Source organism: Bemisia tabaci, chromosome 3 (assembly GCF_918797505.1).
Source record: "Bemisia tabaci chromosome 3, PGI_BMITA_v3".
NCBI lineage: Eukaryota > Metazoa > Arthropoda > Insecta > Hemiptera > Aleyrodidae > Bemisia > Bemisia tabaci.
In genome coordinates this window covers 262,904-288,903 of record NC_092795.1, presented here as the reverse complement: position 1 = coordinate 288,903, position 26,000 = coordinate 262,904, and the positions used below count along the sequence as shown (strand labels likewise).

The 26,000-nt window shown below is 40.8% G+C and overlaps 1 protein-coding gene across 2 annotated transcripts in view; it reads left to right on the top strand.

Annotated features, from left to right (window-relative positions):
• The first annotated feature begins 670 nt into the window (after window positions 1-670).
• LOC109040457 (G-protein coupled receptor rickets) overlaps window positions 671-26,000 on the top strand; it is a 249,241-nt gene continuing 223,911 nt past the window's right edge. For both annotated transcript variants that reach the window (XR_011899417.1, XM_072297625.1), the window contains exon 1: window positions 671-1,260. The gene's annotated coding sequence lies outside the window, so the exon portion shown is untranslated. The remainder of the gene's footprint in view (window positions 1,261-26,000) is intronic.

The window sequence follows — 26,000 nt, the reverse complement described above, 5'->3', positions numbered from 1 at the left end:
TCCTTGCTCACGAGAAAAACAAGGGTGTACTTCAATCAAGTTGTACAACACAAGTTGTACCTACAACATCGAGCAATGTTTCCTGCCCGATTTGCGTCGTTCAAAAAGTTAGCAACGTGCAATAGTTGAACCGGAATATTGAAATTGAGATTGCTGTTTTTTCATACTGCGCAGACTGCTGAACGGTAACGTTTAGAGCGCAATTTGACTCACGCAGACTTTTGATTTTTCACGAACGGGAGGTTCGAATTTACGCATGGAAAAATATTTAGTGCCTTCCCTTAGTAGTAAGTTTCTATGATTCTTGTCGCGCGAATCGTGTTGTGCGTGAAACTTTGGATGTAGCCCATCTACTGGTCGACGAAGCCCTTTCGGTTAGGAGCCCCGTTATAGTTCTAGGGCGAGCGGCGCGGCGGTTGTACCCCCGAAGCGTGGCGCCGGAAAGCGGTTAGTGGTTATCACGGTGATATTTTAATATTCGGATCGGGAAGCGGGAAGCGAGCGAAAGAGAGGCAGATGTAAGTGATAAAAGTTGAGGGTGGGTCCGGTCCGGGGGCCTGGCGCGCGCAAGCTCGGCGTCGCGGTGCCGCGCCGGTGGCGTCAAGATCGATGTGACGTCACGGCTCGAACCCGACTCGAGGAGGAGGCAGAGGTGGTCTTGCCTTTTTGGAAAGTTGTTACTGTTCCCGGCTCAGTCTACTTGCGAGTTGCCCCGCGCCCGGCCGTCCGCTCGCTGCCTGCCTCAGTGCCCCGATCCGCGTCGACGCGTCGTGCCATGCCGTTGACCCACCGCCACCGCCTCACCCTTCCCCGCCCGCCATGTCATTCCGATTAGCTCTCCCGCTTTTCCTTCGGGATTTTCCCGTCATTCCCGCCCGCGAATTGAGCCGGAACTAAGTGCGTTAATTAGCCCGGATTCGAGTACGCAACTCCGCGTCGCCAGTGTTCCGGTGTCCAGTGTCCGCCTCGCTGCTGCCCTTTTATGGATCCTGGTGAAAATTCAACGAGAATGCTCCGCTCCGTCGTGGATTAGAGACGACGCGGCTCAATTTCGCCTTGATTTATTTTGTGCTCGTGCGCCGAGTGTTTTCTGTGGCAATTATGTGATGCGAACATGACATCAGAGTGATCTGCTTTTCCTCAGACCCGCATGCTTTTAACCAAGTGCTAAATGATGTATTCTCGGTGTGGAGTGGTGACTGTGTTATGAGTTGATTCGCTCCATGATGCAGCCTTCTATTTTCCAGTCGTCGCTAACATGTAAGTCCCCTTTTTCATTCCATTAGCTTCCGTCCCTTCCTTTCTTCCCCCGTCGGCCTTTTCTCTCGCGGGGCGTCGCGTCTTCGAGACACTTCCTTTCCCGCCCGCTTTTTTTTTATTATATTCGACCCTTAAACACGAGGGGGGAATCTATTTCAATTTACATGTTTGAAAATTCTCAAGGCGCGCGATACCACCTGGCTCTCAGCATCTGTTTAATCTGGATGGCGGTAGCGGCACGCACTTCACTCAGCGGAGGGCTTGCTCCTTTTTTAAAAGTGTGGATGATCATGACGCCTGAAGATGCATCAGATGTTGGAGTATGTAGTATCTTCCCTCCGGCACGACACCGCACAGTGGTGAGCCGTCTTACGTAAAAAAGCAGTAAGCACATTCTGAGATGAACCTCGAGCCACGTAAGAGCATGTGCTCGCTGAGGCTCATACGAAACTGCACTTTGGTGACATTGCTTCGCAGCAAGCGCAAGGACGGGATAAGTTGCTTTGCACCTTTCACTCTCTATGCTCATGGACGACATTAAAACTGATTCACTCATTAGTGGCACATTCTGTTGGCGTATTATGTGAGCTTTTCAGCATCTCAAGTCTATCGGGGATCGGGCGGGATGCAATCTCGAAATCTTTCGAATTGCATCGATGTTTGAAAAAAAAAATTATAAACTATAATAGGAAAGATATAAGAGGAGGAGGTTCATAGGAAAAGTCGTACAAATTTCAAGTTCAGGTGTGTCTATCTGTATGACGTCATCAACGGTACAAAAAACACGAAACATTTTCAAGTCCTAATTTTGGATTAGAGACAAAAATGTCAAATCCATAGTAATTTTACACGAAGGATAGTTATGTCGGCAGTCAGAAGACCAAGTGAAAAAAAAAAAAAAACATTTAAAAAAATGTTTTCTTGAATAAGACTTCTGAAAGACATGTGGCTGTTGTCCATGCCTTAACCCCCCCCCCCCCCCCCCAATGAATGCGAGTTCAAGTGCCGAAAAAGCAGCGGCTTCAAAAATGTATTAAGACCGCTTAGCTTTTAGCGCTAATCCATCATTAAATAAAAGTTTGCACCGGTGAAAAAATTGAAGCAATGTAGATGCCGACGGCCAATACGTATCAGAAAGGAAAGGATAATAGGGCATTTAATTATCGGGCCAACAAAGATAAATGGGGCCGGGATGAAGCTGGGAAGGGAGTCAGCAACCATGCGCCCTCCCAGGACAGCAAAATATTCCACGCCACGCCACTACGTCTCCGTTAATTTTCTTCGTTGTAAAATTTGCGTCATCTGAACTTGTTGCAATATGCAGTAATGTTGCCAGTACCTTTAATACTCTCAGTAAAACTGGATGATGCTCTCTTTCGTTTAAACCCCATTGTCTTTGGTCCCTATCTATATTCCACGGCCAAATAATCGCGAGACTGTTTAAAAAAGGAGTTTTGACCAATAAATGTTGGTATTTATCCAAGAATGCTTGGGATCAAAGATTATTTTGCCGACCGAGACGATACTTGGTTACTGTGCGAGGAAAGAACTGTTGCATTTCACTCAAGAATCGCGTGTCTTGGGTGCTTAGTAAGTGGGCACGTTGAAGGATTCAATCAATATTTACTCGAGGGAGATTGCTAGCTAAGTTAGCGATGAATGAAAAGTCATTGTTTTAAGAGCCTCTCAGCGCCTCCAATTCAACTTGACGCTTGGATTAAATCCTCAGCGATCAAGCTACGCGCACGCCTGCTCCTCTCAACATATATCAAAAAAACTTTTGAGTAAAGATTCCCTTAAAACCCGAGAGAAAAAAATTAACCAAGAAAAAACTCGAATCGAGTATGTATTATCAAGGCATTTTCTTCTCATCAAAGTTCCCGACATTTATGAAGGGACCAAACGAATTAATGTCTAGATTTAAAAGATTTAGTGTTTTATACTTCTGGGATTTAACCAAAACATCGTTTATCATCCATGCATTTGAAATGAAACAAACGACGCGAAAATTACAAAAATTGCCAACATTTCAGAGTTCAATCTAAACTCTCAAAAAAATCTCCGAAACTTTTGATGCGTCTTATTCTTTTAATTATACTATTGAGGAGTATTGGCAGGTTTTGAAACATCAACAAATCTTAAGATCATTCTCAAGCATCACAAAATTGATCGGAAATGTAAAAAAGATTAGTTAAAAATAAGGATACATAGATATTTCGTTCTTTATTTGAAAAATGAAATTTCTTGAGTGGTCGTAAAGGTAAGGGTTTGACTTGATTTTGATACCCTCCTGGCTTCAAGCTCTGTGTTGATCAATGACTTTTTACATTTGTATTTAATGGCAGGTGTACTTGTTCGTAAGTAAATAAAATTGCAGAGGTTTAAGAGCGTGCATTCCTGCAGGCTGAACATTGAAACTGATGGACAAAGAAGCAAACGGAAAATGGAACGATTTTATCGGTAGAGGCGGATGGTTGAAATGGAGGAAGGTCTTAAATAGACTAACGGACGGCAACCCTCGAGAAACCTTAGAGTTAGTCCATCATTTTCCCTCTGGATCTATTACAACCACGCGTTTCAACTATTAGCATCCTTTAATTGTCCCTTTGTCTTAATTTTTTATCGCTCTGTCTATCAATTTCAATAATCAGCCTCGATGAACCGGACTGTATTCTGCAATAAGAAATCGCACTTTTTCTAACTTATCCATAAAAGCACAGAGCAATCTGCACAAGAAAACGTAATTTCCAGGATGAGCTAGAGAAAGTAGCTCCATTTTCGAAAATGAAGTCAAACCATCGTCAGGTCACGATTAAAACTGAATTCCTCCGCTGTTACCTCCAAAATTCAAAACAGTACAGAGGGGAAACCTTGATAATCTATCAAATTCATAAACGCGATATTCATACGCGTCTTTGCCGATAATGTTTCAACGGATAGAGAAAAAATAATTTTTTCGTCCAATTTTTTGGAACATTATTTCTTGTCCGCGTTTTGTTTTCAATGAATAATAGTAGAACTCCACTGTATGCGCATATCTTTTCAACAAGGATGTCTAGAGAGCATGGAACCGGAAAGGAATGATTCAATTCTGACGTGGTTCATTCTGCCGTGCTATGAAAGAACGGCGTACGAGCCTTCAGACCTTGCCAAATTTCCTTCTATAAAACATGAATTTTTGGGAAAATCTGAGAATATTTGTCTTCAAAATTTTTAGTGAACTTTATTCGCTTTAGGATCTAAATCATGTATAAATTTCAAGAAGAAGTATTCAGAAGCCTCTTCTTAAAGGAACTCTCTATCGGAGGAGATCTGGCAACTCTGGAATGCTCTCACGGCGTTCTTCCTTAGCATGGCAGCATTGCCTCATTGACGTTCTCGATGAGTTGGTGCTCTTCACGCGCAGCTTGTCAATCGCAGGTGTTTAGTCTAGGCTTCATAGAATAAATATTTTCATGGCAGGAGGCTTAATCGAGTGCGTTTCCGATTTGTTTCAGCGAAAGGATTGATCAGCGAAAATCGCCGAGAGGAAATCGTTTAAATGACCGGAAAACACAACCCTTTTATGTAAATTGGACGCGAGAGTCAATATCATTGCCCGCGGTTGACCTACTAAACTCACTCGAACAAATGAAACGCCTTCAAAAAGGTTAATTGCCACACGGCAGACGCGCCAAGCTCCCCAACTAATCATGATCAATTTCAGCCGAACTCATGGCTATGCTCTCGTTAACCGTGGCTGTAGTTTCAGATCATCTCCCCATGCTTGCTTCCTCATGGCTCTTTTTTTTTCTTTTTTTCCCCTTTCAAAACAAAGCTAATTTGCAGGGCCGTAGCTAGGAAATTTCTTTGGAGGGGGGGGGGGGGCATGGGACCACCTCTCGTGGTGAAGATAGCGGGGGGGTCAGGAATGGAGGATCCCGTTTTTCTGGGGGGGGCAGCCCCCCCCCCCCCCAGGACCCCCCTAACTACGCCCATGCTAATTTGCCAAAGATGCATTTTTTAACAAATCTTTACGTAGGACTGATCGCTATATTGCATTTCAAGGAATTCCCCGTCTTCAGACCGGTAAATCAATTTGTTTTGAAAAGTTCACAAGTGTCACATGTTAGGTCGATATTAAAATATCGTTGAAAATTACCTTAAAATAGAAAAAGAGTAGTGGATACAGAATGTGAAAGCAATTAATTGAGTCAGTTGATTAACAGGGCACGCACAGTCTGGGTGATCCCTTCCTGCCTCCTAGTCCTATCCTAATCCATCCTGTTAATCAATTGACTTGCTGAAGTAATTATTTTTATATTTTCAAGGCTATTCTGTGTATTCTTTATTATTTTAACGTATGCTATTAATATGAATTCATTCAAATGTATAAGCGATCATCATTGAAGCGCTAGCGCACCTCTTAGATTTACTACGCGTCCTAAATCGGAGAATGAGTTTTCCTTGCTTCTTCTGCCGATGTATTTTTAAAAATGATAATAAGAAGTTCGAAACACATAAACTCCTCTGAGCTGCCAGAAAATTGGGGGCCCATGGGAACGGGGCCTCCCCATGGGGGCCCAAGGGAACGAGGTCTCCCCATGGGAGCACATGGGAATGACGTCCCATGGGGGCACATGATATTCAGGCCTGTGAAAAACCACGGTTCCCCGTAGAGAGAACAAATCTGATGGGGAATCATGAGAGGTGCGATTCCCACTGAGGCCAATTTACGATGTGCCCCTATGGACATTTGGACGTACTTCTGCCAAACAAAACTAAGTGCATTATGACGTGAGCTCTGTTATGCATAAAGTCTTATGAGTCTCAGGGCTTATGTCTTAATGCACATAGTTCCTTTTGGCAGAAATACGTCAAATTTTTTTATAAGTTTAAAATGAAAGGAATTATTGAAATGTCTATGAAATTTATTAAAAAAGTACGATCTTCTGTGAATTTGCATGCAAAAGGAAAATATAATGGGCATGACTCACCAAATTCAACTGATCCTTCATCAAAAATAAAACCTGAAGAAAAACACCAAAGATGCTATTCATGATACTTTGAACACAGCACTTTCACTTTCATTTATTTTCTCCTTTAGATTAGAGCAATGAATATTAAAGGTAACTAATCGAACTTCACACCACTTCAAATTTCTTAAGAAATTTTCGGTCACACATAAAATTTTAGGAAAACTATGGGTACTACGTTTATTTTCTCTGAACACACTGCAATTAACTTCTTTTGATGATGTTGTTTTGAGGCGATTCGTGGTGAATTTCTCAAAACCAGATGATTTTTAGTTGCTGCTAATTTCCTATTGGATGACTGCTCAGATGAGAAACTGACAGCCATGTCATAGAACAGTAGCCGCTTTCTTAATCCAGAATGCAAGATATCCAGAAAGAAGGCGCAAGCTGGAGTGCAGAAAGCCCTTCAAAACCCTGAAAAACAAACAAATAAACAGCATTATACAAGGCATTTGAATGGTCATTTGGTGTTAGTTGGATGAGGTTGTTACCGTTCAGCTATACGACTCTATTTATACTTGATATGCAAATTTGACCCATTGAAAAAAAAAAAAGACCTAGATCTTAGGCTGATCAATTTAGAATGAAATTTTAAAATGTTCATAAAATTGCAATTTTCTCAAAAACTATAAATCGGTGTAACTTCTCAATTATTATGATACCTACCTGAGATTTAATCTTAAAATTAAATTTTAAAAGAACTCTCTTGAAACTGAGGATTTTACTTTTTGCTCTGCCTAATGTAAAAAACAGGTTCAGAGGAACACATACCAAAACCGAGTTGCCAACAATTTATTTTCAAATATTCTCAGCAAATTTTAAACTGAGGAAAAGTAGGCATCTGAAATCAGGTTTGGATTATCTTCTTTTTTCCCCTCGGATCCAACACAAAGATTGAATTTCTTAATCATTCAGTTCCCAAAATGTAGGTTAGTGCAAAGTTACGTGATTTTTCTCATTTATTGCACTTCTGAAAAAAACAAATATACTATTCTGCACTCCAGTTTGTTTGTGAAATAATGACCCCAAAATTCCACTCCTTTATCACCCGCGAGTTGGATTAAGTTTCAAGATGACGTTAAATTTGGACCTTTGATTAGGGCGTTGGCTGATGATATCGTTTGAATACAAATATACATGCTTAATGGATGTCCGTATTGCATATACGAAAACTGAAGGCGCTCTGACTTTCCTTTCCCACCTAAACATGCCTTTTCACAATACAGACCGCTGATTCGTTCAAATTGTTCCCTTTTACTCCATGTCTTATTCAAAAATATTAGCATGCAAACTTTTTTGTCTGTCGTTATGTCTTGGGTAAATGAAATTGTATTCGTTATTTGTCGAGAGCATTCGGCGAGAGATATCGGAGTTTTGCTTAGTTCTTTTACTTTTATTCTGTCTTGGAAAAGCGGTCAACATGAAGTTACTTTTTTCTTGTTGTTGGTTTGGTCCTTAGTTTAATTTTGCCCACTTCTGTGCCAAATTAGCAGCGACTTTGAAGATTGAAAAGCTGAGCGATTTAATAATCCCACAGGAGTCATTTTTCGCGCTATCCCTATTATCAGTGAACTAAGTGATGCTGTCTAGGCAATCTTAAAATGTATTTTTCACATTTGAAATAATCAGAAGAAAAGCAATAGAATGGAAACCCCACTAACGAACATACTAGAGAAAATTTGATGAAACGAAAAAGAGGGGAAAAGGGAACGAGGGCAGGGGGGTGACGAAGTCCAAAATCGCACTGTGACCTCGAGCACTAATACGTTTGTTGTACGCACAAATAGCTCGTTCATAGGAGCAACGCAACGCGACATGGCCGTTTTCAATGTCAATGGATGTCGAGATTAAGAGACTATTAATTCCAGTTGGATTTCATTCATGCGAGCCCGATATTCATCGAAACATCAACTAAATTACAAGCGACTCCGCATTAGTATAATTGACACGATTACAATTCAATTCGGAGCTCTTGTTGCTTGACACACATTCGCATATTTGGCGCCAGATTATAGGTCAGTATCACGTTAAACGCTCACCCTCGCTTTCATGCCAATGTTTTGGGCAACATTTCAGCGAATTTTCGCGGATATCCCACGTCAAAGTGAATAGTGACCGAATGAGGCAGGCACGCCAGGAAGAATTATCGTTTTCTCATCGCATTTTTCAAATGTTGGTCGTTCGGACCGATATACACATGTATCTGATATTAATAATAATGAACCAGAGGCGCTGCCCCTCACCGCTTCGCCGTCTAATTCCCCAAAGACCGTAGCGCCTCAAGCGGTATGCGTTAAGCGTTACCCTTCGGAGTTTATATTACAGAGATGTTTCGTTCACTAATTTGGAATGGAGAATTTGGAGAAGTTGCAAAGGATTCGGAAAGAAATGAAGCAGGTATATATAATGGGTGAGTTGAGCTCGTCACAGAATAGTCAGTTGATTCTCGATTCTTGTAGATTAGCCAAAAATATGAAATCTATCTAAACAGCAACTTTCTACGTTCACTATTAACCGAGATATCGCCCTCTGAAATGTCGGATTTTTTACGTCATCTGCCGCCGTTGATTTCTTCACCCTTGATTTCTTCCACCTCTGTCATTAGTCAGGGTGACGCAGATTATTTTGCACTAGTTAGGTACTTAATGTGAAACGCGGATGAAAGCAAACTCGAAGAAACCAAGGGTGTCACAACCGCGATGGATGACGTCAACAGCCCGACTTAGGGCGATATCTCGGTTATTATTGAACGTAGAAAATTGCTGTTGGGACAGATTTTATTATTTTCAGCTATAATCTACAAGAATCAAGAATTAAAACACGACTGTGTGACCAGCGCAACTAATCCATCGTCTGGAATTGTATGAAATGTGTATCAAGGGAAACAAGGGAGGAGGGCGGACACGAGAGTATCTTCGGTTTCTAAATTGAACATTGTAGGAGTCTAAAACAAAATTACTCAACCCATTAAAATACTCCTAAATGAGGAATATCCACCCATATAACGTCACAGGGTATTCAGTTTTCTCACTTTTAAATCTCCTTTCTCAAATTTTCTGTTTCAGAAAACAATGTTAAAACATCCCGCAAACTTAACTCATCAAGTATTTTCATTTGAAGCAATACAATTTTCGCGCGGCTATTTTCCATTGAACAGGAAGTAAAATTCAGTTGAGGGAAATTTATTGTTTGTAGAAACGGTGTCATATCATCAGCAATGCACTGGAAACCCGAAAATTTTTCCATAATGTTGATTGGGCACTCGAACGCTCATCAGGTCATTTTAAGGAGCAATTTGGCAGCCGTTGTGTTGTTTTATTGAATTAATATTCAGAAACCGATTTCCTCTATCATTGCCGCACTGAAAAATACGTGATCGCCTTTGAAAAAATAAGCGACTCCCTCAGTTTGTCAAGAGGTCAGTCAAACTCCAACTAGACAGCGAAATCTATTGTTCAATATTTATTGTTATTTTAAAAGTAGATTGGTGAGCCCCCTGCGTTGCAAAAAGTATGTGTCCTACTAACAATCGATAGAGAAATGGTGCATGCTCATGATAACACCCGAACAAAAATAGGTCACTGCGTATTTTAGAATTGTGCTCAATAGTCAAATCCTATAGAGTAGCAAGAATATTAAGATCTGCTGTCTTCATGTCAAGCTCCCTTGTGTATCATCAAATTGTATGTCGTTGCGATGAGTGCTCTAACTGGACGTATTTCTGTCAAACTGAACTATGTGCATCATGACATGAGCCCTGAGACCCATAAGAATTCATGCATAACAGGACTCACGTCCTAATGCACATAATTCCGTTCGACAGAAATACGTTCAACTATCTTACGTGTGGGATACGAAAAATGCTCTTAGAATTCAGGCTTTGACGACCGAATGTATCGGATTTTCTGTACCAAACCCGGTCAAAATTCGCCGTGTATCCAGGAAGCAGGGCTGTCGAAGAGCAAGGAATTTGTCAAAATTGACGTTCTTTCCGAAAAAAGCAGCAAGTCCACGTTATTGCGCGAGAAAGCGTCCTTACTACTGTTTTGCGCAAAAGTGCACGTACCCGTTTTTGCCGAGCAGTATACGAAGAGGAAAAAATCTCGGCCATGTGAACCACACTAATCGGTCTCAGGAACCGGTATTCTTGGTTCATTCAACCTAGTTTTCAAACGAAACAGGAGCATAGAAATGTTCGGTTGCCTGAACCGGGGATACGGTTCCTAGAATCGAGAGTATGGGTACATGGAGCACATAGTAGGACGGCCGATAAACAACACCATGCACACGCTTTTACGGCCCAACTTTAGAGGGCAGTGTAGGCAATATAGATTCTCAGTTTAGGTGGTACAGTCACACTTTTGCGTTCCTGTCCCAGCCTATACTATGATCCTAGAGCGAAACAAAAAGAGGAATCAGGGGTCGTATCCATAGTCGTTCTTTTAGCTATGCTTCTTTCCTTAGGCGGCTCCATATCCTTTAAATTATGTTTGAGCGATCCTTAAGGAGATCCTCAACACAGCATTATAAAAAGGCCGAATGTTGCAAATCTTGAATGTTCAGAATAATAACCTTGGAAATGGATCCTTGCAAAGAACCACAATGTAATACCGCCACCCAAAATACACAATTCGAAAAGAAATATATTACGATGTCAATTTTAAGGTAGGTTTAAACTAACGGTAAACTTTGTCAGAATCATAGAATCGTTTCGTCCGTATTTTGTACTTTTTGCAGTGGTAAGTCATTGCAATCCCTTGAAAGGATCCAGTCCCAAAGTTATACTGTTGAATTCCGCAAAATTCGTTTTTTTTTTTTTTTTTTTTTTTTTTTTAATTCTGTGTTTAGGGTCTACTTAAACCTTCCTTAATGAGAATGTAAAGCAAACGGCGTTTCCCAAGGAAAGGAGCTATTTAGGGAAGGACTAAAAATAGGAGCCTGGGTGGAAGATTCCACCTTTCTCGACGGGTGCCTGGAAGCTAGAGTGTGGAGGTGCGGAGTGTAGATGGAGTCTTGAATGCGGAGTGCGGTCAGTATGGACAGGTGAAGGAGCGATAGCGCGGTCGAGTCTCTACGTCTGTGCTCTGAGCCTTTAAATCTGCCAATGTCACGAGCCGCACGACCTCAGGGAGTGAAGACCGAAGAAAAAGCTTCAATTGGCACATCGAGTCTTGAGCGTTGCACCGCGAGCGGCAGTAGCGGCACCGCCTTGCGCCCTCTCTCCAGAGCAAGCAACGGCGCGCGCGGCGCGGCGTGGCGTCATCCGTCTCGCTAGTACTCATGGGCCTCCGACAATACCACCTCAAATCCAGAATGGAGCTCTCCTATCCCACCGGATGCTCAATGCATCCTCGCAGAATCCTGCTTTCATGCTTAAGGCTCATAGATCAGCAAAAATCAAGGAAAGAAAATGAAATCCGTCCAAAAGCCAAATTTCTGCGTCCAACATTAACGGAGATAGAGTCCCTCTAGAGAGAGTTAAGACAACGCGGCTCATGGATGTCACAAACGGGAGTGAAGACTACACAAATTGGACGTTTTTTGTAATCTTTGATCAACCCATTCCCAAATTCCTAACACCGTTCCCTCTCTCATTCTATTTGTTTCTTGCCGTACCCCCGACGTCCCGGTCCATTCCAGTTTGTAATATTTGCAATTCGTGAAAACTGTAATCTTCATTCCCGTTTGTGACACTGTGAAGGTCTAAAATACGGGAACCAATCAGAAATGGATTCGCATTGTCTTGACTCTTAGTATAAAGGGACTCGAAACGGAGATAACGCCCCCTGAAAAAACACGACGCATGACGTCATCCACCGCGGCAGTGCACATCCATGGTTTCTACCACCTTTGTTTCATCTAGCAAAGAGACACCTTTGCATTGCTTGCTCGACGTAAAATATGGATGGAACCAAGGTAGAAACCATGGATAAGCACTGCCGTTGTCGTGGATGACATCATACGCCATGTTTTTCGATAGGCCATACTTCCCTTTATGTAAAAACTTTGCGTTCAGACCATATCATTATTTTTTGCTAATCCATAAGCTCAAGGCATCCAAACACGATTCCGGGACTAGCGCAACTGACCCGTTTAGATACTTGTTTTAATGTCTAATTTCGCGAGATGCATGATGATTGATGATGCCACTGGGTCTCTCTGCACTGAAACGAACGTCCGCAATCTAAAAAAAAAAAAAAAAAAAAAAAAAAAAAAAAAAAAAAAAAAAAAAAAAAAAAACTCCCAAGTTGATGCTGGAATCGAGAGGATCCCCCTCCCCTTCCGCCCTACGCTGAAAGTTTAGCTCCTTATCTAGTCGAACTCTCGATTCACAGATAGAGAGCAAACAGATTGGCAAGGTTACCGTGGTCAGAATATTGGAATCTCCTCAAAAAATGGGAGCCCTCCTTAAGCATTATTTGCTCCCTGGCGCATGGAAAGTTTGACTGGATAGAGGTGGACTACTTTCATAACCTAAGAGATCGAACACGTACTGTGTGTTCAAAAAAATGAAGTGTCACCATCCCTAAGCGCCAATCGATGTCACTTGATAATGGGACATTTTTTGCCTCATTCATTTGGTCGTATTTAAATGAAGAGGAACTATATCAATTCTGACATTAGCCTTGAGGTCCATAGGAGTACATACATGCACGGCAGCTGGCTTATGTCAAAATGGATATAGCTCTTTTTGATTTAGATTCGTCCATTCTTACTAATTCCAAAGGTCTAATTCATAATAAAATGGTGATATTTAAGTTTAGACCATAATTTTGCACAAAACCAAAACCACGTCTTTACGTGACAAATGCCAAGTAAGTGAAGGTGTAGAGGGTGAAAATTTGCCTAAGGAAAACTCTCAGCTTCCACTATTGTTAGTGCGTTTTCACAATTTGGTCTCGACCGAGGGGTTGAGAACAATATGCACCTCTGCTAGTAAAAATGGATAAAATTAACGCAGATTTTGGAAAAATTGTTCATCTACCAAGTTGCACCGATTGGCGCTTGGGGACAGTCACATTTTAAACTTCTAGTTTTCCATTTGAACAAAAAGCAACCAGAAATGTGGATCAAAGGTCAATGTCTTTTCAATTCCTGTACCTCACTGACTGATTTTAAGTCATAATAAGGTCGTTCGCCACTCAGTTTCACTCAACAGAAACGTTGACGATAGTTTGCACGGTGACTTATTGACCATTTCCTTTCGGTTGAACGGTCATTTCCTTTACCTCTGTACAAGTTCAAAAATAAATGAGACGATCGCTGTCCCTTTGTGCTACCTACTTGTTTTAAGTTTCCTCGTGAAATTAATCCACCTCTCAGTTTCACTATTGTGCAGAATACTTTGAAATTGCCACAGTGACCTACTCAGCAAATTATTTTTTTTGTCAGGGGGTCATTAGGGTGCGTCGAAAGAAATAAATACTTAACATTTCACTGTCCCCACGCTGGAATTGGTATCGGAGGGAAGAGTCACTAAAGGATATGTTCTCTGGACGAAATATATTAGACAGGAGAAAAGAAATAGAATGTTACGTAATAAGCGTGTAATAATTGTGATGCGAGGACACCGTTGCCACGATAGACGTTTGCAGTGGAATGGCAAGGTCTTGGCGGCGCTGCGCAGCCGGACGCTCTAGTAGTCAACTGCTGATTCATAGTTCCGAGGTCGCCTCATTCGAAGAATGGCAATTCAATTATTGTCACCGGGCTTTAACTTCTGCCCTCAGGTCCTATTGCAGAGGCCTAAACTTTTACAGTTTTTACGCTCTTGAAAATGACCTGTAGAGTATCGTCAAAACGCCAGTAACCAGGCTAAATTTTCTACTAATCTCAACTGATATTAGTAGAATGTACAAGACGAGATCGGTAGAAACTTTACCTGTTTAAATGGTATTTCTGCACAGCTCTACTGGTCATTTTAATCCGAGTAGGTCGGGGAAAATAATTTTCGGATATTTTTCCTACCAGGTCTGCGTAATGTGAAGTATGTCATTGATGAGAAAAAGAGGTGACACTTTTTGATTTTTGGATAAACGAAATGCGCACTCCAAGTTGACATATTTCTCGGCAGCTCGTGAAACATTTATCACAGGAGGACTTCGGTTTCATGGGGGAAAAGTAGTAACTTCAGTGATTAATTTTTTCACAGAGAATGACTGTAACCAGCTTTAGCTCAAATGGTTGTTAACTCAATTTCCTGAACACTTTTAACTTTTTATCCATGATGCCCTTCATTTTCACTCGTTGAAGAACCAATTGTTAGCATTGTGTGCAAAGTAGGCCAATCTCTAATGGAAATTCTATAATGTGCGGTGACTTAAATGCGTGAAGAGAATTTACTTTCTAGCAAGGTTGCACGCTTGTTGTGAAGCGTATAGATAAGCCATTACATCAGGAAATTTGCCAGTTGGTACGGAATTTTACAGCCAGGCAAATTTTTGACAAGATCACCACAATATAAGCAAAGGAGAGTAAGAAGAACTTAATCTTGACCGCCATTTTCCCTATAACACGCTCAGGCTTAGCAAATAAAGAAAAATGGAACTGTACTAATAGAAATGGTTTTTCCCACTCCGAGACCTTAAACTCTATTTTGCATATTTTATATATTTTTGGGAACTTTCCGTTTCCTTAGCTTACGCTCGAGTAATAATGAAAATTTCGCCACCACACACAGTCTAGGTAATGAATGCAATAGTTTTCAGCCGAAAAACAAAATTTTGTTCTTTTCACGCATCTATTGTGCGGAGTGGCTGCACCACAAAAATCGTTGGCATAACCCTTTACGCGGGTTTTTTATGTCACATTTTTTAACAGTCGTTTCCCTGTTTCGCAGGACAGGCTTCTATTCGCGTGCATGCATTACAGAGCATGAATTGTTGGCATACTAAAATTCTTCCTCATGAGAAATACTTTCCTCCTTAGGAGAATGGTTTTCCTGTTGGATTTGACATGCTACGCCTAGTCCTGAGAATTAATGACGCTTATACTTCTTGTTGATGAGTAGTTACGCACTCTTTTACGCATGGCTGAAATTGACAAAAAACCAAACCATAATAGTTTGTTAGAGACGTCATATTAAAGGATGCTCGCGGGAGTTTGAACAAATGACATGTTTGGCAAGCGATAGAAGAAATACTAAGGAATGGTGTCGGATTGTGCATGTCAAAACTTGAGGTCCAGCTGCTCACTTGGGTTGACTCCACATAAAGTCTCATCCCAAGTACCGATCAAGTGTCTCAGATATGTGAGCCGAACTTTGGTTCGGCCACCTGAGAGCTGGACCAGGGAATTAAACGTCAGACATACACAATCCACATGACTTGAGCTTCGGCTCCCGTGTGCGAAGCTTTTTTTCCGCGCATATTCTTGCCCCTGGATTGTATGGAGTTTTTCATGGCCATATGAAATAAGCCTCATGGTGGAGGCTACGAATGGGGGTATCGATGAGGGCCGTTTTGGGGCCTACTCTGAGTTTTCTCAACTCTCCGATGTTTTGCTCGCTTAAATATTTTGTGGAGCACATCATGGTTTGATCATTACCTAATCTCTTTCCCGGTCTAATATTGCCCTAAACATGAATCCAAAGGCTTTTGGCGAGAATTTCGTTTGCTGTAGAATGTCGAAAAATCCGCACTTGATGCAAAAGTCGGCCTTCAGACCCATGTTTTCTCAATATTTTCCGAAACGAAACCGAAACAGACCATTCCGCAAAAATGTAGACTTGGAAATGAGCAAGTATTAAGTCGTCGAGTTCAAGGAATGCAGGGCGGACTCAAAAATGGCCCTTATCGATACACCTCCTCTAAGGAAAATGTTCACAGCCTCATGAGGTTTCACGGAACTACACTATACGATGCTAAGTAAAAACGCTGTATGAACCTTAGGCGTTGCCACATTTCCTTTGATAAAACACACGAAATCCCTAGTAAATGTATGAATATTTTTCTTCCAATTTTGCAGATAATTTTGTTAACCTAAAGCTCCTGAAAATTTCAAAGAAAAATATCCATGACTTTCCTAAGAAACAAACCTTGTATGGACTGAAATTTGGCGTAGTTCCTTAGCACGGCGGAAGAGGATGACGCCCGTTGATCCCTCGGCGCTTGAGGCGTTATGCGTCACGCGTTACCTTCTTGATTTAATATCATAAAGCATGAAATCTCAGTGAAATTTGAGATCTTGAATATTTTTCATTTCACATGTGTAAAGGTGGGCACCGGTGCGGCGGCGCGGCGAGAGGACAAGTGTGTGACCTGTGCGTACGACAGGCGGGAGTTTGGGAGCGCTGGCTGCGGTGCGCGGCGGCGCGCGGCGGCGGTTGAAAAGTTGGTTAGGGACGTGCGGCCCACTTGCGGTCAGGACCGGAGTCAGGAAACCGCCTACAATATTGAGCGCAGGCACAGCATAATGCATGTGCGAAACGCGGATTTAATAAAATGCACTTTTGATAACTAATATTAAGCCGTTTAACGCGTCACGCCACGGCCCGCCGTCCCCGGCTTCCGCCACCGCCTCGTCACTCATAAATAACCCGCCATTACCCCCCCCCCCCCCCCCATCTGCCCGGGTGGGCATATAAACATTGCCCCATTAGCGAAAGCTCGTATTTTAAACAAATAAAATCGTGGCGCAACGCGTATCTGTGAACTATGCGCAAACTCCACGCTGCCACGTTTGGCCCACTCTCCCGAACATCAGAGTTCGCCGTAAGTTGTGAAAATAGCGTCGTTTTACTTCGATTTTGAGACACTAGATACACGGATTGCCCAACTCCTATTCATAATCGGAATCACGGGGCAATCATTTGCATTTTTTTTGCTGTGTCCTGATCGTCCATTGTCTCAATGCAAGGAACCCTGCGAGAATTGTCATAACATCGCCAAAGACTTTCAAAAATTGTTCATTTTGGCTGAAATTCACAATTTTATTGCAACATAATTGTATGTTGGAACAATATTGCAATTGGACGTATATTTCTGCCGTACGCAACCAGAGACAGGTGGGAAAGAAGGGGTGTGCTCGTTAGTTAAGGGCTGTAAGAATGAATGGGAATTATAAAGCGCCGGTGACGTCAACGGCGACGACGGAGCCAACGTGCGACGATCCGACACTACGCATCAACTCATGAGCACTGTCCGCAAGGCTCTTGTCACTTGCCCATGGCTTTCGAGTGCTGCATACAGTTGCTGCTTAATTCCGTTTGATAGAATCTTAAAGCCTACTCTTCCACTTAGGTATGCTCCTTCGGCATAGACTATCCAAAAGCGATGGAACGCTTTGTTCCGTTTTTTTTTTTTTTTTCAGTCAATGCGAGAAGTTTGAAATAAATGCCGATTTTTTTATTCGGTTCTTATTGGTTCAATCGCTCCCGGCCAGAGGGAGATTGGACAGATCTGTCGAGTAAGAAAATCTTTTCATTTTTTGGTCGTTCTTTCGTCAAAGCGGGCCTAATGGAGCGCGAAGCGCCCTCCGGGGGTTAGGCCGCGTAGCGGCCAGGGGGCATAGCCCCCTAATAATGTATATTGTCCCAATTCGTCGCTCTTCTCGCGTAAGGACGTAGGTATCTCGATTTCCGCGTGAGCCTTCTTTCACATTTAAATCCGTAATCTCTGGAGCTCATGCGGGCATCGAGTAAATGCGCCCCTACGTGAGAGGAGCCACGAATCATTGCTATCATGATTTTTGTAGCAACGATTTATTTGCCGTGTACTTATTTTACTTTTGAAATAATCATGTGTAATTTTTTCGCGTGTCAAGCATATCTTGGGGAGTCTCATCAAGGCACTTGTAATTATACTCCCCCCCTAGCTTCGAGAGGATCTGTTGATTTGAAACGCCTCCTCCACGATTTTAACCACCGAAACCAGTTCAATTCTGAGTAAAAGAAGTCCTCATTGGGACGCGCCTTGCTTTGATCAGAAAGATAGTCGGGTAATGAGGAGTTATCCTGTCTTATCAATTAAGAATGATCCTCCTCCAGGCATCTCATGCAAGGATATTTATTTTTTTGCACTGCGATGAACAAGTATGAGTTTGGCAATGTTCGGAAATTGGGAGGCGGTAATGCGATATCCGCCATGTTTCCCGCGAGCGATACAATTTTGCACCACTATCAAACACTCCGATACGGGTTATTAGCATCAATTACCTAGCCTAACAACCTAACTCGAGGTTATTAGCATCAATTACTGTGAAGATGATGCACTTTACCAATCCACCTTTTTTGAGGGAACGATACTTGCGAACAATTTGGATCGGACTGATGGAATTCGGTTTGAGGAAAAAAAACAAACTCCGCGAGACCATTCCGAGGAAATGTATTAGCAAATTTCTGTCTCGAGAGAATGTCAAGTATTCTGAGAATACTTTTTGTATGACGCTAGGAGCTCTCATCGGAATCGCGCGAATTCTCTTGAAGCTGAAATGTGCCAATATATTTTAATTGCATTTAAGTAAAGGTCGAAACACCTCCTTAGATCTTTCAACGAATCACTTCAATTAGATGAGATTAATTAAATTTTTTTTCTCCCTACTGCTGTGAATATCTTTCCCTCCTAAGATGTCAGGCTAAAAGAGGCTAAATATATCTGCATTTAAATTCAATAAGCATTTGATTTTTCCCCTACGTATATCTATACTATAGGCCCCGAGGCCTCGTAAATTTGCATATCTGGTACCACGCTTAGCTCCAGTGTTCTACAGGGCCGATTTTCATGATTTTTGCGGCTATTGACAGGCAATTATTTCTAGATAAGCCTGCTATATTTAGATTTTGAAAATATGACCCAAGTTCTTTTTAGCGTAATTTCCGAAGGAAAAATACACTATTTAAAATTACGTGGTAAAGTTGCGAATTCTCCCATTTAAACAATGAATTTTGATTTTTTGTCACAGTCCGTCTGAGCGTTCTACTGGGCTGATTTCCATGCTTTTAGCGGTTATCGGCAGGTGATAGTCCGTACACGAGCCCGCTCTAATTAGATTTTGGAAATAGGACCCAGGTTTGTTTTTATATGAGAGTAGACTAGGGAGCTCAGAAAGAGGGCGAAATTTGAACAAAGCGAAAAATATTGAATCTTGGTCCGTTAGAAGGGTAATAGGTAAGTGAATCGAAGGTATGCTCCTATGCTACAGATTATTCAAAAGTGGTGGAACGCTCTGTTTTGTTTCGTTTCAGTCTTGGCGTGAAATTTGAAATAAAATGCCGATTTTTTATTCGATTCTTATTGGTCCAATCGCTGCCGGCTGGAGGATGATTGGACTAATGAGAGTCCGGTATGAACATCTTTACATTTGTTCTGGTCGTTCTTTTGTCGAAGCGGGCCTAGGAGATTGCGAAGCTCCCTAGTTCTTTGATAATCTCTCAAAAATCTGAGGAGTTAAAAGATTTCTTATTCATGTGTAAAAGATATGCTATTTTACCCAGTTTTTAGAAGAAAAATTGCTCAAAACTAATTTTAGAACTCAATTAAAATGACAATCCAAAGTTTTCACTCTTGAGTGAAAGAACCATATCATGCTATAGGATCTGCTGAATGCTTGTTGGCATTGAAAGGGCGATTTTGAATTTACACTGAACTTAGCGTAAAAAACGGATCTCGAGGTAAGACCATTTTCCGCTATCTTTTTGTTGAATTTGGTGTTGAAATTCAAAACGAAAATTTTCTGACATATTGTAGACCCATTTGACTCTGGAAAGTGGAGGTGTTAATAGTTGACCGTGTGAGAATTCAGTTTTTTTTTTCGTGACACGTGAAACGAAAAAAAAGAGACTAGGAGCACCCGAACGCGATGATTACAGTGGATATCGCATATATATTATATATATTTATAGACAGTTTTACATAGATGAAAAACAAATATTTTCAATGGTTTTAATTAAATTTCTATACTGATATTAATTTTAGGGACCTTTTAGGGGCCGGCCTAATTTGATCGTTATAGCCGATAGTCGTAATAACCGATAGTTGAATCTTTACGCACTCTTTTACCGTCACCGGAAGTCGATGAGTTGGAGATGCGTCCTTGAAACAAGGCTCTTAATATTCGCACTGTAGTAACTATTTTTTATCTATTTTGTGTGTGTGTGTGTTTTTTTTTGAACTTTTAATATCAAATAATCATGTAAGTTCCACCCTTATTTTGCAGAAGAAAAACTTCAAAAAAACCAAGAGTTCGTAAATAAACCAAATTTTAATTACTTTATTTATTTACGTAAACACTATTTTTGTATCACTTTTGTTTTAAATTTTTATATTTTTAATCCAAAAATTTTACACACTTTAAACTTAATTTTTTTTACTAAAGAAAAACGATCCACTGAAAAAACCAAAAATGAGCTCATTTGAAAAATAGCCTGTAATTTTCTACTATTTAACAACAGTATTTATGTACGCCATTTGCACCGATTTATGGGCCGAATGTGATGAGTTTGCAGGTGCCGAGTTTTTCCATTATGAACAGCGACACCAAAACTTTCTGGTCGCTGTGACCGATACCGGGACCCGTAATTCCGCGGAAACTCCGTCGGTATGACCGATAAGTCGCTATAACCGATGTCGTTATACGCGATATCCATTGTATTTAGAAAACCTAAATACGCAGTTTCTTCTTGCGTTAGATTGATCACATAAATGAGCGGGTTGTCGTTGTCCCTGAAAGAGGCCTTTTCAGATTGACCATTAAACATCAGTTCATCTGATAAAGATGTGTTCCGATTTGGAAACAACTGGTTCTTGTTAAGTAAACCACATTACTATACATTTTATGGAGTTCAATGAAAATCCAAATTTCCCTATCGAGTACATTGGAAATATTTTACCACCTTTCATCAAGCTGCTTAGGGTTTGATACTGTTCTACCTCTTAGATAACTGCGAAAATTATGGATATTTGCTCAGTAGAATGTAAGAACGAACTTTCACAAAAAATGAAAATTTTGGAAGTCAGAGAGCTTATATTGTACCTAATATCGCTATCTTCTTCAGGAATTGATTTCCAAACTTTTTTGGTGTTAATAATTTTCCACCACAAAATTTTGATGAGAAAATGTGCAGTTCAATAATTTAGTTAGCTTCTTGTCTAGTACCCCTAATTCAATTAGCTTCAATTCCAGAGATTTCCAGGGTTAAGACCAGGGGACAAGGAAAAATTTTAATCGGACCGTTGATACAGACAAGCGTAGAATTTGTGGTCGGTTCCTGGAAAAGTTAATTTTTTTGTTCCTTGTAACTTCCAAGAACACAAAATATAAACGGAAACAATTAAAAGTTTGCGCTCGTGGCGTTGAGCCGATTAAATAATATCGGCGATCGGAGTCAGACATTTAATGGAAACAGATATTCCAAGAAATATTCTCAAAATGGCAAAAGCGCACCATCGTAATCTGATATGACACTCGTGGGCTCGGGGCTTAGAATCCATTGCCATAAATATGATGCTTTAATATGGAGATACTTTTCCCGTTACACCCGAGAAAGCTTAACACTTAGCGAGCGATCAGTGGTTCTTGTAGATGTAAACGGTCCTCAAGGAGCAATTCAGTATCAGTATCAGTCGCTTGTGGACCGGCATGAAGAGGTCATAGCTGCTCTATACGACTTAACTCATCCATTTTTATCGAGTTGAAACCGGAGACAGAAATTCATTCAAAGTTCATCAATTATGACTTGCGTGTAATACTCTATCTTTTACAAGTCAAAGAGGAAAAGGTGAGAAAGCCAAGCTAAAGGAGTAAGCTTCTTCAACGCAACGTGTTGTTGATTTGGCACATTATTGTTATTCATCAAATTGGTTAATTTAAGCTTTTCGACCGTGAAACCGCAAAAACACGTATCTCGTTTTGCAGCGGTGCCAAATTTTTGTCTTCATTCTTTTTAAAAAAGGTAAAAAATCAACTCCATTCCTTGGAAACTTGAGGGATTTTTCTTCTTCTATGTGCGAAGAGTATTCTGTGAAAATTTCAATCGATGATGATGCATGGGTCAATTATTAGATCTTAATGCCATCTAAAATGCCATATCGAACCAGCTGAGAATACTTGAAGCTTCTTCATCATATAGATATCTTGTTTGTAAGTCAATTTTTAACACGAAACGGTTGATTTGAAGATACTTCATCTCAAGTAGTCATTTGGACATGAAAAGAAAAGCGGATTAATGGTGAAACACAGTGTTAAGCATCGCACTCCTGCTCCCGATTAATAAGTCTATGCTCAGCTTTAGAAATTCATTAAATCTTCAATTTTTTAATATGATCAATGACTAATCTTTGGGGCTATTGGCAGAAAACAAACCGAGATGAGTCCATTTTTTAGATTTTTGAGAAGTGGATCGGGTTTTTTAGTGGGTCTGTTGCACGCAAGAGGTAGGTGCAGTTGGTGTAAATACACTTTGTTGGAGTATCATGGCACGAAAATTACAATGGTAACACAATAGAAAAGTTTAAAATCCACTCCTCGTGCACAATTTGTCTAGTTTGGAACACATCTTTTCAAATTTCCTGCGTCTAGAGCAGTCTCCAGTCACCGTGTCTGGAAAAAGGAAACAGCAATTTTCTGTTAACAAAAACTGACAATTTTAAGCGTAATATTTATCAATACAGCCTGGATATCGATAAAATAGTAAGATGGTTTGCAAGGGCATGGACCACTATCAAAAATTATGTTTCGCTTGTAAAAAAAACAAAAACAAATGAACAATAACAAGGAATCGGCAAACTTCCCACATTTACCAATGAGCCAGCTGAAGTTGCATATTGCTCGTTTCCGGTGACCAGAAAACTGTCCCCAGACGCGGGAAGCGTTTTCTAAACCACGCAAATTGCGGACGAAGGAAAGCACATGAGAATCTTTCAATGTAACGATCTTGATTTTCGTACCGTTTTATGCCTTAGGTCCATTCACAGGGCTATATCTCTTATATGCAAGAGAGGACGCGAAACGACCTTTGAGGGTTATGCCGCATGGCGGCCAAGGGGCGCAGCTCTGGTGATTTAATATTGGAAAGGAAGTATTAGGAAAGTTAGCGGAGGTCATCAGACGTGGGCAAAGTATGGAATGCGCTCGACGTCAATGGGATCAACTCCCTTACACGAAATTATTCCGCTGCGAATTCCACGGAGCCAGCCACAGTTTCCTAGAAGCAAGACGAAGAGATCGTGTGCGTCGGGTTGCATAATCTCTCGGCGAATACTTGGGGAAACTTTGGCCAGGGCCGGGAGCGAAAGCGCGGGCCGGGGAAATCGGGTTGTGTCCCGAGCAAAAAAGAGGTCGTTGAGTACACAAACTTCTCTCGAGTGAGGCGTGAAGTTAACTGACTCAGAAAATACACTGCAAAAAATCTTCCGCCTTTTGTTCATTTTCCGCTCCACTCCCGCCCTGGGTTCCTTCGCCATTCAGTAGTGCTAAAGAAAAACGCCGTATGAGCCTCCTGACATTGCCATATCTCCTTCAATAAAATATTTATATTTGAGGAAACTGTAGTGCATATTTATCTTTGTTTGCAGATGTTTTAGATTAAATTACGCACAAAATCGTCTGAAAATTTTGAAAAAAAACTACTCTTGATTTCCCGAATAAATTAGTTTTTTTATTGGAAGAAGTTTGGCAACGGCTGAAGGCTTATACAATATACAGCGTTTTTCCTCAGCACAGCATTGGTAGAAAACATAGCTTTGGATACATTTATGCCGCGCCTACAGATTCGGCCCGCTATTTTCCTTCAGCCTTTAAATCAAAGTCTCTCCAGCTTCGGACTTTTTTTTTTTTTACCCTGATGCGGTGTTTTTTAAGTCGAGTCTCGGCTCAGCCATACAAACCGTCCATCCACTTCGGTTATTGTTTCGCAATTAATTGAAGTCAGGTTCACCCGAGCACTGCTATCCACCTTCCTATGCAACATAAACTGATGGGCCCTTCGCTGATTTCCAAAATTAATCGGCCGATAAATTCTCTCAATGCAGCCAAATCAATAGAGGAAAAAAAAACTTAATTGCGGGTTCGGTTTTATGTTTACTTGCACTGATATCTAAAAAACAGATGTTACCACCCTATTAAATAAATTTCTCCAAAATGAAGGGTTGCTAAAGCAGAAAAAACCTGCATAGCTCGAATTAAGTGGACAGAAACCTCAAAACAAAAAGACCAAATTGAAGAAGAGCTGGTATAGAATCGTATCAAATACTTTTATGAAGTCAGTGCTCATTTAACTCTAAGTTTTCAGAAGCTTTGCAATTGATAATTTTTCAATTTCGTCACCTAAAATATAGATTTTTTTATATACTAATATACTTTTCATTCTCGACTCTTAGAGGTTTTAATTATGTATAATTTGATTTACAAAAATGATTGAATTGGTGAGTAGGTAATTGATTTCTGACTTCATAATTTTTATGACTATGATGTTGAAGAGGCCAACGTCCATTGGAAAGACAAAATCCGTTTTTTCATTAATACCTTCGATTAACTTGTGAATCTGTGGAAAAAATAACTGAATACTTTTCATAAGTTTCATATCGTAGGAATACTTGTCTCCTTCCTACGGAGGGAAAATCCTGAAGAAAATTTGGATCATTCAATCTCGTGCGTGCTGTAAAAATCGTTAAATTTCCCCAAAAATAAAGGAAACCGTTAAAATGAGTGGAAAAGAGGGACAATTTCACCAAACGTAAACCCCTGAAGGTATTAAAAATACCATCAACGGAAATGCGTGAGAGGCTGGGCTGGGATAAATATTGAAAAGGCCAAAAAGAGGGCAAGCCAAGGCGGTGGGAGCTAGCATTCCTGAGACGTGAGCCTCCTGAGGTGCTGGCACATCTATGCCGCGTAATATGAACGGAAGAACGTCGTACAAACCTTCGCACGTTGCCAAATTTTTTTGCATAAAACACGAATTTCCAGGACAAATTGATAATTTCCTGTCAAATTTCACAGAGAATTTTCCTCGCAAAGGGATCTAATAAATCGAAAAATTCCCAGTAGAATTATCCATGTTTTTTTCTCGAAAAGGACGGCCGAGATGAAATCCCGCTAAAGTCGAAAATTTCTTCGGTCTTTGGATACCACCATAAGAGGCGATGGTAAAAAAACACGATTAAGACAAATTCGTGACTTTTGTTGCGGAGGCAGAGTTGCATAAGTTGAAGAATATTGTTCGGAAAACCCGAGTAAAAATTCGATTCTATACGAGAAAAATCAGTAGAAAGGAGCAATTTTAAAAAGGTAGAAACGTTTTAAAAACAATAATGTATTTCCTTCGGAAAATACACTAAAAAGTTCGTGATGACGTGTCTGTATTATTGAAGGAAGAACTGATGCAAGAACTTCAAAATCTGCAACTTTTGATGTCATCTGATGATTGGTTGAAAGTTAAGAGATAAAATTTGAAGATTCATCAAAAAAAAATTCAAAATTTATTATCGGTCGATGAAAAATTTGGGAAAGATCACTTACAAGTTATTTTAAATCGCTCAGCTCGAAAATTCAAGCACAAGTGGTAAAGCGGAGGAGACAAAACGCGATTTAAGTCAAAATTTCTCTCGATCTCTTCACAACTTGACTCAGCGAGATTTGACTGTATATTCAGAGAGGAAATTTGGGAACGTCTGGAGGTTCTTGCAGCGTTTTTCCTGAATACGGCAGTATTTCAGTTTCGAATTCGGATTGAGGCGCGGAGGTTGCCCAGCCGAGTGGCATCCTTGCTCCTTGCTCCTTGCATATATC